The 13,642-nt window shown below is 34.6% G+C and overlaps 1 pseudogene; it reads left to right on the plus strand.

The window, feature by feature from the left end:
- The first annotated feature begins 5,974 nt into the window (after positions 1-5,974).
- On the plus strand, positions 5,975-13,048 carry LOC113355514 (annotated as a pseudogene).
- Positions 13,049-13,642: the final 594 nt, after the last annotated feature.

Here is a 13,642-nt window from a genome sequence, read left to right on the forward strand (position 1 = left end):
TTTAATGTCATTGGCCCAGGCTAGAGGTGTAAAACGTGTGAAACTAATAAATTAACTTGACATGAGATAATAAACCGGGTGAAGAAGTTCGAAAGGTTCAGTGGAAGTAAAATACATGTTAGTTATCTATTAGTATAAATTGTTAATATGAGAGTTAACGATCTTAAAAGGTATTCTAAAAGGTAGATTCCTACTACAAATTAAGTATACGTGAAACTATTAGATGATTTATCAACTTACTCTAATTCATTTAATTAGTAAAAAACTATGAAAAAATCTTTCTTGATCATTTATTTTATTATTTTCAGATAAAAAGTTTATAGAAAGGTGGGTGACTATTCATGTGAAACTTGCCTTTGAAGACAAAGTGCTATAATATTCCATTAGGCTAATGAAAATTTTAACATTTTTTAATCTTTTGTTAGATTATTTATTAAGTGCGAGTCGATAAATTTTTTTTGGAGAAGAAACCTTGAGAATTGTTTTGCATTCTAAATTTTAATGGGGAAGAAAGCCCTTAATTTTAATTTTTAGTTTATACTGGAGCGACAACGAGAGAAAGACACCAACAAATAATGGCGGTTGTGAATTGTGGTTTCCTTGAACTATTTTTGAATATAAGCGTTTTATAGAGTAAGCATGTGCATAATTAGCACAGTCGTTGATCAAGATATAAAGAGTTACTACACAAAGTCTCCAAGACTTCTAAAACTTCTCAGATGACATATAACAATGATTTTTAATTTTTTCATGACTATCCCTTTTGTAAGAGCTCATATTTTATTTTTCTTGGCCGATTAAAATGTAAAGCACACTGCTTATATTGCTAGCAATGATTTGGTTAGCTCTATATAAAAGTTTGTTTTTACGGGGGTTTGTATTCAGATTTTGAGGGAAATGAACAATACACCAATAAATGTTTTACCCTTGAGGTTAGCCTCATGGTATTCAGCTTAAGCTAAGTGCTTATTATATAAACATTAGTGATACCCAGAGGTTAATAAGTTTTTTTATCGACTGGAAACTATAATTTGGTGATCTGTCCTGGATGTGGAGATATTATGATAAACTCGGATAAATCTATGAGGGATTCTACCGCAGGTTATGAGGTTGTTTTAAGAAACAATCATGGTGATGTGGTTGGCTGTACCTATGACGGTTGTTAACCTATTTCAGTTACTGCTCATGAGCTTCATAAGGTTAAATTGCACTTGAAATTGATTTCAAGGCAATCCATTTCTTGCTTTATATGTTGGATTCTAAATCCCCTTGGAATTTATTCGAGATCTGGAGGAGAATTTCTTGTGTGTTGGAGTTTTTTGTGAATAAGGAAATTAGTCGTTACTACATGTAGGGAAACTAATTGTGTTGCACATAGGATTGCTAGTCTACATTCTAACTAAAGTTTTGCGCCTGTATTCGGATAAATTTAGTCATGAATTTGAGATGATAAAATATAAAAAATAGGAAAGTCTATTTTAGATAGTTTTTCTGCCCTAAATTTTTGTCTATTTTGTTTGTTTGTTTTGGTTTTGATTTATTTATCTTAACCTCGTTGATTGTACAATAAAATGAAAAACAAACTAAAATTACTTTTTTATTTCACCTAAACATCCTCAACAAGTTGCAATTTCTATACTAAGTAGTGTTACCTTGTTTCTTTTACTGTATTCACATCTTCACAACCAATGGTATGGTTTTACTGTCTAATGGTATGGATTTATTGTCTTCACATCTTCACAACCATAAGATTCAGTCTCATCACAACAATGATTTTGATTTTTTTTCTAGCACACAATGGTATGGTTTTATTGTCTTCATACCTTCACATCCATAAGAGTTAGTCCGATCATAACAATAACGTGTCAGTAGTTGTTAATCAAGTGAACCTGCACATAAAACTAAGTCTTATGGTCTAGATTTGACTTCTAAAATAGGCAAAAAGCGTTGCAAATTACACAAATAGCGCTTCCTATTCTTTAAAACTACTTCTCTTTCCAGGTATATCGCGGATTCCAACTAGTTGCGAGATAGTTTCGCTGAATGGTTCATCGTAGAGAAAGTCAATTTTTCGCCATTTGGTTTAACGCAGATTGATTTATGTTTCACTGAATGGTTGTACAAGCTTCGAATCCAACATTTTTGTGGGACTTCAAGTATCCTGACGACAATATTCATTGACCTATTTATGCTCGCCAATCTAGTTGGGAAGGGTCGAATAATTGTCAAAAATAATCTATTATTAGATCCTTGAACTCAGAGACAACATTCTTTTCTTCACCCTGTTTTAGTGTTAATTTTACAACAAAAGTTGTGTGCTTTGATTATCTTTTTTTATTCTATCATTATGCTTGATGAACATTCTCGGGTGCTGACAATAATTTTAAATTCAGATCTAATGATTGTGTGTTGATGAGTTTTAAACATGGATCCGATATGAAGCAACATTGGCCTACTTTTTTTTTTTATTATTATTTTATTTTATTTTTGACTGAAAAGCGCAAATTTTACAAAAGAGAGGAAACACAGTCACTAAAAAAGTGACTAAGTTCTGAAGTTACATGGCTGTATCAAAAATAGGTTCCCGGTTACATTATTTACCACAAAAGTAGCATAACAGTTTTTTTTCTTGTTGCAATGGCACAACCAACTCCATTACACCCACGAGGTCCTTGGAATATGGTGAGCAATATTTCTTTCCATCGTAACATAATATCTAGACTTCTGAATTAGTAAATTCATCATCTTTCACTTTTGCAGATGATTATCAGGACTATTTTTGCTCTGAAAGCCGATCAACTAGTAGCTGACGAGGAGGAAGGAGTTACCATTGCAAGATGTGACACATCGCCTCCCCTTAATCCACCACCAAGTGAATGCTGGTGATGTCTATGGGAAAGTTCTCGCGAAAGTGAAAGAAATGAAAAACAGAACTACTCTTTAAAAATCTCGAGAGCATCTCTACACTATCAGAGAAGAATCCCCAGAGAACAAGACATACGAAAAATATTATCCTGTTTAAGAATTTCTTTTAGTGTAAACTCTTCTGGAGTTAATCTTAATGAATATGAAGTGATTGTTTTACTTTCCAATTGTGTTCTATGGTATTACTTTAAAATCTTATTTGTGTAATTTACTTGTCCCTTAAGATCAAATCGGCTAAGAAATATGTAGTATGTATGACAAACACCTAAAATATGAAACAAAATCTTATTTATGTTCTCTCAAATTGCATGTTATCTACGGTTATTTTGTTCATAACAAAAACTATTTTGAAATCTTTAATGTCATTGGCCCATGGTAGAGGTGTAAAACGTGTGAAACTAAGAAAATAACTTGACATGAGATAATAAACCGGCTGAAGAAGTTCGAAAGGTATAATGGAAGTAAAACACATGTTAATTATCTATTAGTATAAATTGTTAATATGAGAGTTAACGATCTTAAAAGGTATATTCCTACTACGAATTAAGTATAGGTGAAACTATTAGATGATTTATCAACTTACTCTAATTCATTTAATTAGTAAAAAATTATGAAAATTTCTTTCTTGATCATTTATTTTATTATTTTCAGATAAAAAGTTTATAGAAAGGTGGGTGACCATTCATATAAAACTTTCCTTTAAGACAAAGTGCTATAATATTCCATTAAGCTAACGAAAATTTTAACTTTTTTTAATCGTTTGTTAGATTATTTATTAAGTGCGAGTCGATAAATTCTTTTTGGAGAAAAAACCTTGTGAATTGTTTTGCATTCTAAAAATTAAGTGAAAGCTCTTAATTTTAATTTTTGGTTTATACTGGAGCGACAACGAGAGAAAGACACCAACAAATAATGGCGGTTGTGAATTGTGGTTTCCTTGAGCTATTTTTGAATATAAGCGTTTTATAGAGTAAGCATGTGCATAATTAACACAGTCGTTGATCAGGGTATAAAGAGTTACTACACAAAGTCTCCAAGACTTCTTAGACTTCTCAGATGACATATAAAAATGAATTTTAAGATCATTTTTCACGACTATCCCTTTTGTAAGAGCTCATATTTTCTTTTTACTGGGCGATTAAAATGTGATGCACACTGCTCATATTGCTAGCAATGATTTGGTTAACTCTATCTAAAAATATGTTTTTTACGGGGGTTTGTATTCAGATTTTGAGGGAAATGAACAATACACCAATAAATGTTTTACCCTTGAGGTTAGCCTCATGGTATTCAGCTTAAGCTAAGTGCTTATTATATAAACATTAGTGATACCCAGAGGTTAATTGGTTTTTTATCGACTGGAAACTATAATTTGGTGATCTGTCCTGGATGTGGAGATATTATGATAAACTCGAGAAAATCTATGAGGGATTCTACCGCCGGTTATGAGGTTGTTTTAAGAAACAATCATGGTGATGTGGTTGACTGTACCTATGACGGTTGTTAATCTATTTCAGTTACTTCTCATGAGCTTCATAAGGTTAAAAATTACACTTGAAGTTGATTTCAAGGCAATCCATTTCTTGCTTTAGATGTTGGATTCTAAATCCCCTAGGAATTTATTCGAGATCTGGAGGAGAATTTGTTGTGTGTTGGAGTTTTTTGTGAATAAGGAAATTAGTCGTTACTACATGTAGGGAAACTAATTGTGTTGCACATAGGCTTGCTAGTCTATATTCTAACCAAAGTTTGCGCCTGTATTCGAATAAATTTAGTCATGAATTTGATATGATAAAATATAAAAAGTAGGAAAGTCTATTTTAGATAGTTTCTCTGTCCTAAATTTTTGTCTATTTTTTTGTTTGTTTTGTTTTGGTTTTGATTTATTTATCTTAACCTAGTTGATTGTACAGTAAAAGGAAAAATAAACTAAAATTATTTTTTTATTTGCACTAAACATCCTCAACAAGTTGCAACTTCTATACGTAAGTAGTGTTATCTTGTTTCTTTTACTGTCTTCACATCTTCACAACCAATGATATGGATTTACTGTCTTCACATCTTCACATCCATAAGATTCAGTCCCATCACAACAATGGTTTTGATTTTTTTTTCTAGCACACAATGGTATGGTTTTATTGTCTTCACACCTTCACATCCATAATATTTAGTCCCATCATAACAATAACGCTGCTTATTCTTTAATGGTAGGTTTGGATGTATAATTTTAAAAGTGGGATTTATGGGTTTATGGGATTTGGTGGAATTATGTTTCCTTCGATATGTTTGGTTGTCCAAATCCATGTAATCACGTTTCCCATGGGAATCATTTTCCAGCAAATCCTCCATATGGAGTCCGACCCCTCCTCCCTAAGATTTGCTGGGAAACTTATTAAGGGATTTATGGACCCATTTTTTTAACTTTAAATCTCATATATACACAATTTTAAGATTCTGAGGGTAATACCAAACAATATATGGATTTTAAAACAAGACAACTCTATGAATCCGAGGAATTTTAAATGAGTTACCAAACACACGAAGGGATTTATATAAATCCCAGAATTTGTACTCCCACGGGATTACAAATCCTAGAAATCATGAATTCCGCAAACAAACCCACCATAACACTACTTCTCTTTCCAGATATATCTTGGATTCCAATTAGTAGCGAGATAGTTTCGCTGAATGGTTCAGCGCAGAAAAAGTTAATTTTTCGTTGTTTGGTTCAGCAGATTGAATTATTTTTTGATCCGACGGCTGAGATGTTTGTGTTGTTCCATATACAACACGACCATGAAAAATTGTTCAGCGCATCTAAATACCATATTAGAATTACCATAAGAATTAAGTAGATAATTCTAGTTCACGTGGCCCTCCAATGGAAGGCCATAAGACTTGGCCATTGTTACGGTTTTCTTTGGATTGGAGGTAGGTAACCATTTTTGTTCTAGGAGATGCCGTTTCAGAGAGCAGTAATGAAGAAAAGAAAAACTACTCCAAAATATAAGTTACTCCTCCACTTTTACCAAACACCCTCTGAAAACCCACTTCTGAACTTGACCAGTTCTTTCTAGTTTCTCCCGTCTCTTTTTCTTTTTGGCTGTGACCTAAATTTTTTTCAGCTCCACTGCAAAAAAAAAAATGGATGTTCTACTCGGATCAATTGATGTACGAGAACTTCTATCAACACAAGACATTGAAGAATCATCTCCACTATCAGCTCCAGATCTTCATCTTCTCATTGATCGTTTACAAATTCGATCTCTCCACATAAAACAGAAAGTAAAAGACTACATTCTCTCCCACCAAGCCGAATTCTCTCAAATCTTCACTTCTTGTTCCGATTCCATTTCCAAGACTGAAGAAATCTCAGCAGACCTATCTAATGTCGTTCGACTTCTATCTGACAGTAATATCGATGTCGAAATCAGGGATGCATCGAGGGAGATTTGTAGTGTAAGGAAAGATTTGAAGGAGAAGAAAGAGTTGTTGAGTTTGGTGAAGATTATTGTGAATTTGGTGGAGAGATTGAAATTGGTTAGGGAGGATTTAAAGGTTGGGGAATTGATTAATGCGGCGGAATTGTTGAGAGATTTGAAGAAGGATTTGTTGATCGTGGATGGTGATGGAAAGGAGGTTGGTGGTGGTAAGAGAGAACCGGTTGTTTTTCAGTTGTTGAGGAAGGAGTGGTTTGATTGTTTTGATGAGTTTCAAGAGGTTTGTGTTAGGGTTTTGGGTAATGGGATACGTTTTGATTCTGGAAATGGTAGATTAAGAATTGTGTTTAAGTTGAGTATTGAGAAGATGAAAGATGTAGAGCTTCGAATGGTTTTGACAGCAATGGAGGTCGGTATGCGTTTGCCCTTTGATTTCTTAGTTTATACATTGTGGGTTGTGGCACCTGTATCAATTTTGTTGCGATTTCGTGCTCAATTTTTCGTGTTTGTGGTTTTGTGATGTGCAGGTTGCAGGAGTACTCCATTATGGGCTTGCTAAGGTGGCGGACTTAATGGTCAAATACATTATAATTCCAATAGTAAATGATGGGTGTAATTTTGATCTCGTAGAAGAATTACTTCCTAACTCGGAACAAATGGATGAGGCAATTCTCAGTCTAGTTTCGTCTTCTGATTCTAAGGTATGTTCTTTAACTCAAAGGCAGTAGAGGAACTTAAGTTCCGCACCATTTTGTTCCTTCAGTTGAAGACTAAAAACCTTATAAGTAGTAATAGAAGCAGGGAAATATACTTCCTATGACAATGTCGCAATAGCAATGCTGTAGTTTTTCTTTTAAATGTTAAGACATGTTGGACATTTGTTTTACTAAATGTTTATAAATGGGATTTGTGATTTCCAGTTCCCCACTAGCACCCGAAACAGTAGTTTTAGAAATGTTCCTGTCATTTGTTTAGGGATCTGTCACGTCTTTTCACTACATTGTGTTATCTTATCGGTTCACATTTGTTCGTTAGTCTCTCTATTATCTTAAGAGTTTGTAACTTTTAAGAGCTAACTCCACTTTTTTTTTTAACAGCAAGTCATTCTGTTTCTAGCCCATTTCCTTGAACTTAAGAAATGATCTTTTTTAGGGGATCCAAGCGGCATGCTCATTAATTCTGGACTAATATTCTGATATCTGAATTTCATATTCTAGCGCTAAAGCTTTTTAAGCTACCTTGCGTTCAGTACTTTTTCATTAAACCGTTTTTACATAAATCTTAGATCCATTATGACAGTTTATGATCACCACTGGCCAACTGACCACGGATTTGTAACCACTGCAGTACTCCAGTATTTCTTCTGATATCTATTTGTTTAGTTTTCATCTTGAATAATAGAACTATCCCAACATGTTGCTGATAACGTATTACCAAATAACACATGTTTTATCCTTTAGATATGCTGCCATGTTGATCTTATTTAACTATCTGCAGGTTGAAAGCACAAACATTTATTCTAGGCTAATTCAAGCTATAAGTTTTATCCACAAAACAGTATGCTTCCAAAATGGTAGATGGATGATGTGTTTTGGAAGACTGGCATGGCCAAGGATTTCAGATCTGGTTATTTCCAAATTCCTTTCCAAGGTATGATTTTACCTTCTTTTGTTGGACTCTTAGACCCATTAAATCTTTCGTCTGTGTTTTGCATTTGTTAATCTTTCGTCTGTGAAATATACTGGTTCTACCATGCTGGGATCTTACATCATATATATACTAAGTTATAAGTTATAACTAACGGAAACGGCTAGGAGATAATAATCTCAAAGCAAGCACTAATTGGCTAGCAATAGCATACTATGATCGTAATTGCTTATGTAATTATTATTAAATTGGCCCATCGACCACTTTTTATGAGTTAATAACAACATGAGTTTGATGCTATCCAAAATGATATTCTTCACTCAACTTTGTGCTTCAAATGGAAAGAAAAAATCCCTGACTGAGTAAGATGTTATCTCCTTAGCTTCTGGTTGTACTTTATCGATTCATAAGCTTGGTTTGCGTGTCAATTATATGCTTTGATGTGCTAATTTTGTTTGTGTGGTATGCGCTTCATATTTTGTTGGTATGCTATATTGCCATGTATGTATTAGTTTAAGTAACGCATGACCATATGTTAAATTAAATGAGATTGTTACGGATTTGAGTGCATCCAAATAACATTTCAAAGTGGTCATTTCAGGCCGTTCCCGATGATGCTTCAAAACTCGCAGAGTTTCAGAAGATCATAGAACTTACAACCAAATTTGAAGCTACTTTGAAGGATCTGATGTTCATTTCCGCAACTGATAAATAGGATGAAAAGTTGAGCAGTTTTGTCCAAAATGTCGAAGTTCACTTTGCAGCAAGGAAGAAAAAGGAAATTTTGGCAAATGCCAGAAACTTACCTCTTCTTTTTGATTCCTCCAATCCTTCAGTGAGTATGACACAAATGTTATTTCGTACGATCTATTCACTTGAGGGCATGCTGTTTCGTTCAACTCACTTTTTCGCTGTTTCGATTTGGATTACCTATTTTTCAACCAATTCAACAAGTCACTGGTCAACTCAGTCTGGATTACCTATTTTTCCTCAAGTCACGAAAATTTACTATGTGCAGTTAGAGTTGACCTCAACAACCTTGCTTACAGTTTGGCTATCCACTATTCTGGTCTGTTACTACTTACTTATATGCAAATTATATGGTTTTTTAAATCACAGAGAATAACCATTAATATCAGTTCTCTTTCATTCAGGATTAGATGTTAAAATGATATGAATGTTTTAGTTGATCACTTGATCTTGTACATAATTAGGTTATTAAAATGGTAAACTGCTACTGTGCAACGTATACTAAACATTAGGATGTCATATTTTTGTTTTAAGAAAATCAACCATGGATCACTGATTCACCATCCGACATGTGATATCCCCACAAAAAAAAAAAAAAAAAAAAACGCTTCACGATTTTATTCAGGATTAAATAACTTAGCTTGAGAGCTTAAGGATTGATTAATTATTGTTATTGCAGGACTACACGTTTAGGCGTCCTAGTCTCAAGGCTCATGAAGTTGCTGGAATAATTTCTGAGAATCCTGTCGGCTTGCTTTTTCTTCCAGATAGGTGTATTATCTCTAAAGCAGCATCTCAACTTATGGAACTAGTGCATCAAGCGCTTCAGGTGATTTTTCTGCAATTGTGCCATACCAGTAACTTAACTCATCAAGAATCTGTTATTTTTTCATCTTAATTAGTAATGAACTATGGTTGTTGGATATTAGCTTCACACTAGACTCTTGTATGAAATAAATCCCTTTGCTCATCAAAAGTCAAGTTATCATAGTTCCCTTTGCAATTATATATATATATATATATGTTTGAGGATCATGTGATTGATATAAGCTTTGAATCATGTAGGATGCTTGTCTCTCATCTGCAAGAGTAGCCGTGGAATTCTATCATGCTGCTAGAGATGCTTTATTTCTGTATGAAGCAATCATGCCTGTGAAGGTATGTATACAAACGCCATGCCTCTAATTACTCATCAAAATGATATTTTTTTTGCTTTTCCCCATTTTCCATATTATGGAAAGAGTTGGAAAAGGCAAATTTAGTGGTGTTTCCATAGTTGTACTCATTAGTGAGAGCCATAACAAAGCATTTCCATTCTGTTTATATCTTCAAAAAGCTTTTTGATACTTGTATCTTGGAGATTAAAAGAAATCTGCATCTTGTGAAGTAGCCTACAATCATATCAGTCGCTGAATGATGGTTAGTTAGTTAGTGAATATTCTGAATGAAACTTCGCTTGGGTAAAAGCATATTTTAATTGACAATACATTTGATGCTAGTCATGTATTACCGCGATATACATTAGTTAGGCTTATAGTTTGCTTTTCTCTTACAACTGTAGCTAGAGAAGCAGCTTGGTAACGTCACCCAAATTGCTGCGCTCGTGCACAATGATTGTCTCTTCCTTGCTCAGGAGGTTCTTGGGCTTGCATTTGAGGTATATCTTACCACTTATCATCACTCAACACTATTGTTCATGTTTTATATTATTGTGTTAAATTCTTTGTTGTCATATGACATATTAAAGGACTTTTATCAGATGCAAATTAGAAAAATTACGTCCATGTTGAACTTCTGGAAATGTTAAAAACTTACAGCCCGTTGGTTTCAAGGAATTGCATTCCCTGGAATCCAATTCCTAGGGAATGCGTCCAATTCCTTGAACCGAACGGTGCAAATGAACTCTATGTAATTGGGAATTTTAATTCCTAATAATCCAATTCCCTCCAAAATGATAGTTTTCCATTGCATTGGTCCAATGATGTAATGGAATTGGATTCGGGCTAAAAACAAAGGTTATTGAATTATCTCAACCGAACATGAAATTTTTGGATTGGAATCAAATTCCTTGGAATCCAATTCCAGGAATTGGATTACCCCATAATTGAATTCCTAGGATTCTAATTCTCTCAACCGAACGAGCTGTTAAAAGTAATTTGAATCCAAAATCTGAGATCTTGAAATTTCATGAACATTTTTGGATGAAAACTTATCTTGTACTTTAGTTTTTCAGTATCGCCCAGATTTTCCCAGTTATATCAAAGAACAGGCTGTGTTTATTGATATCGCACCAAGGTTTCATCAAATGGCAGATGAAATACTCCATAAACAAATCCAACTAGTTTGCATGAACTTGGAAAAGGTAAAGGTTTTCATATTTTGTTGTTTTGTTTTATAGTTTATATTATTTGTGAGTTCATGCTCCATTCATGACTCAAATTAACGTCTGATGTGTCAGGCAATAGATGGGGCTGATGGGTTCCAGAATACACATCAAATGCAACAATACGAATTGGCAAAGTCTAGTATAGATCAGGTAGCTATTGAGATATTCCCTAGATTTGCAATTAGTAGTTCCACAAGTTTCCATTCAGAGGTTATTACAAGGAAATTTTTTTGATGGCTGAACACATCATGATCAGGTTGTTTTCATCCTTGAGAAAGTGATATGGGAGCCACTTCTGCTACAGTCAACTTACAAGAGTAGTATGTCCAGTGTTCTAGATTTTGTCTTTTCTATAATTGCGAAAGACATACTTCTTTTGGATGATATGGCAGCGGAAGAGACGTTACAGGTTTGTCTTGGATCTTTAGTGTCCTTAGAAAGCTATTGAACATATATTTCTGTATCTTGTTCGTTACTCTGTGGGCCCACATCGGAGATGCGCTCTAAGTTTTACTTTTTATTTTATTTTCGTAAGCGTGATCCCCTGGAGTCGTATCTTATTTTTAGACCAGCCATTAGTTGATCGATGATATGTGGTTAAGTGGATGTTTTAGCAGTTTATTATCTATCAAACAATGAGGTGTAAATGGTGTTAATTTTAACGGTCACATGGCATGCACTGCTAAGGTATTTCTCAAAATACTTGTACAATTTTGGGTAGTTACTTTTCCAAGAAAATGAGCCTGCTTTTCCAAGCCTGTCAATTCTCTGAAAAGCATGTGAACGCTTTTCAGAGCATGCAGTACTTGAAAAGCAGGCGTGCACACTTGGTTGAAACCTAGTTTTAGAACAATGAATTATTCATGAGTGTGGTCTTCACGGAGAGGAGATTATCCTCATAAGAAATAAGAAGAACACGAGTCATCTAGATGTGAGCCCAATTACGGAGTATAAAGTCATATACTTCATTCTGTGTTGTTTGAACTAAAAGCTCCTGATCTCATTTCAGCTTCAGAGATTAATCTATTTGACGCTCGAGAATCTCACATCTGTATTTGAATCTGTAATTTCTGTAAATGAGAATGAGAATTCACAGGATGCTGCTATACCTGATCCGCTAGATGTGCTTATTCCTTCTTTACGTAAACTCCGCAAGCTAGCAGGTCTGATCTCCGTATTTTGATTAATAATTGATCTTGATACTGCGGTCGTAGTTCATGAACTGAAACTTTTTTTTCTTTTCAGATTTACTAGACATGTCTTTAAAAACCATTACAGCATCTTGGGAATGTGGAGAACTGGTTAGTTGTGGTTTCACACCATCTGAGGTATTAATTCAGATTTTTTCAATCATTTCATTTATTAAATTTTTTGCCCTTGTAGTGTTTATTCCCAATTGCCATTCACAAACTTTGGATATATTCTTGCAGGTGGAGAACTTTATTAAAGCAATATTTACGGATTCACCTCTACGGAAAGAATGTTTATGGAGAATCGAAAGTGTCAGTCTCTACAACAAGATTTAACTTAGTGGGAAACACCCTTGTATACTTGCACATCCCATCTCTTTTTAGTTTTTGGCGTCTAATTAATCAATGCGAAGTAAGTTCTTTTTTGGTTTACACGATCAATGGTGTCTTCCTTATGTATAGATATTTTGACGAAGATACAGTACAATACAGTACTCTAATCTTTCTAGTGTCGGTACTCTAATCTTATCTTTGCTGATGGTACAATTCTCGACATATTCATGCAATCTCTGTGGGCGAAGCCCAGATAGAAGATTCAATAAGCGGGCAAAGCCCAGAGATTAAAATATCGATAGAAAGTTGAAACTGATTGTAAAACTGAACTTTATTTAACAGATTGTATAAACTCCATCACCGGATTACTTTGGTTACTTTTGATTGTCAATCGGTATGGGAAATCGTTTTAGGTGGAAGTAGTATTACGACAGTGTTTGAGTCTCCGGTCTCCTGCCTAAGGCTTCCGTTGTTTCTTCTTATTCGCTGGAGCTGGCACCGTAGTACTAATCTGACTTGCTGATCCTGGTCGGGAATCACCATGACTATATTTCGAAAAATGAAACGGCCAATAACCGGGGAAGCCGAAATTATACCCGCGTAAGGATGTTATGGGTGTGGGCAGAGCTATAGGTGGTGTGGGTACATATGGTATGGTTACAGGTGGTGTGTCTATTGGATCTATTGTTGTGGGAGCTTCATCATCATCTGTTGCATCTGTTGGTGGTGGTGATGCTTGTGTTGTTGGTGATTCACAGCATACTCGAATTAGGACCGCTGTTAATGATCATATTCGAGTCTTCACTAGCTTCGATACCCTCGGCACCAATACTAGCTACGCAAATGAGACTCTTAGGGTTGCATGCCGTGAAAAGCACTGCTATAATGATAAGAAAGGACATCTTTCCCACCTTCTCCATTGCCAACCCTACTACTCTCTTTCTTTAACTTCTTTGGATCGCTCACAAAAA

The sequence above is a fragment of the Papaver somniferum genome, chromosome 3 (assembly GCF_003573695.1).
Source record: "Papaver somniferum cultivar HN1 chromosome 3, ASM357369v1, whole genome shotgun sequence".
In the NCBI taxonomy this organism is placed as follows: domain Eukaryota; kingdom Viridiplantae; phylum Streptophyta; class Magnoliopsida; order Ranunculales; family Papaveraceae; genus Papaver; species Papaver somniferum.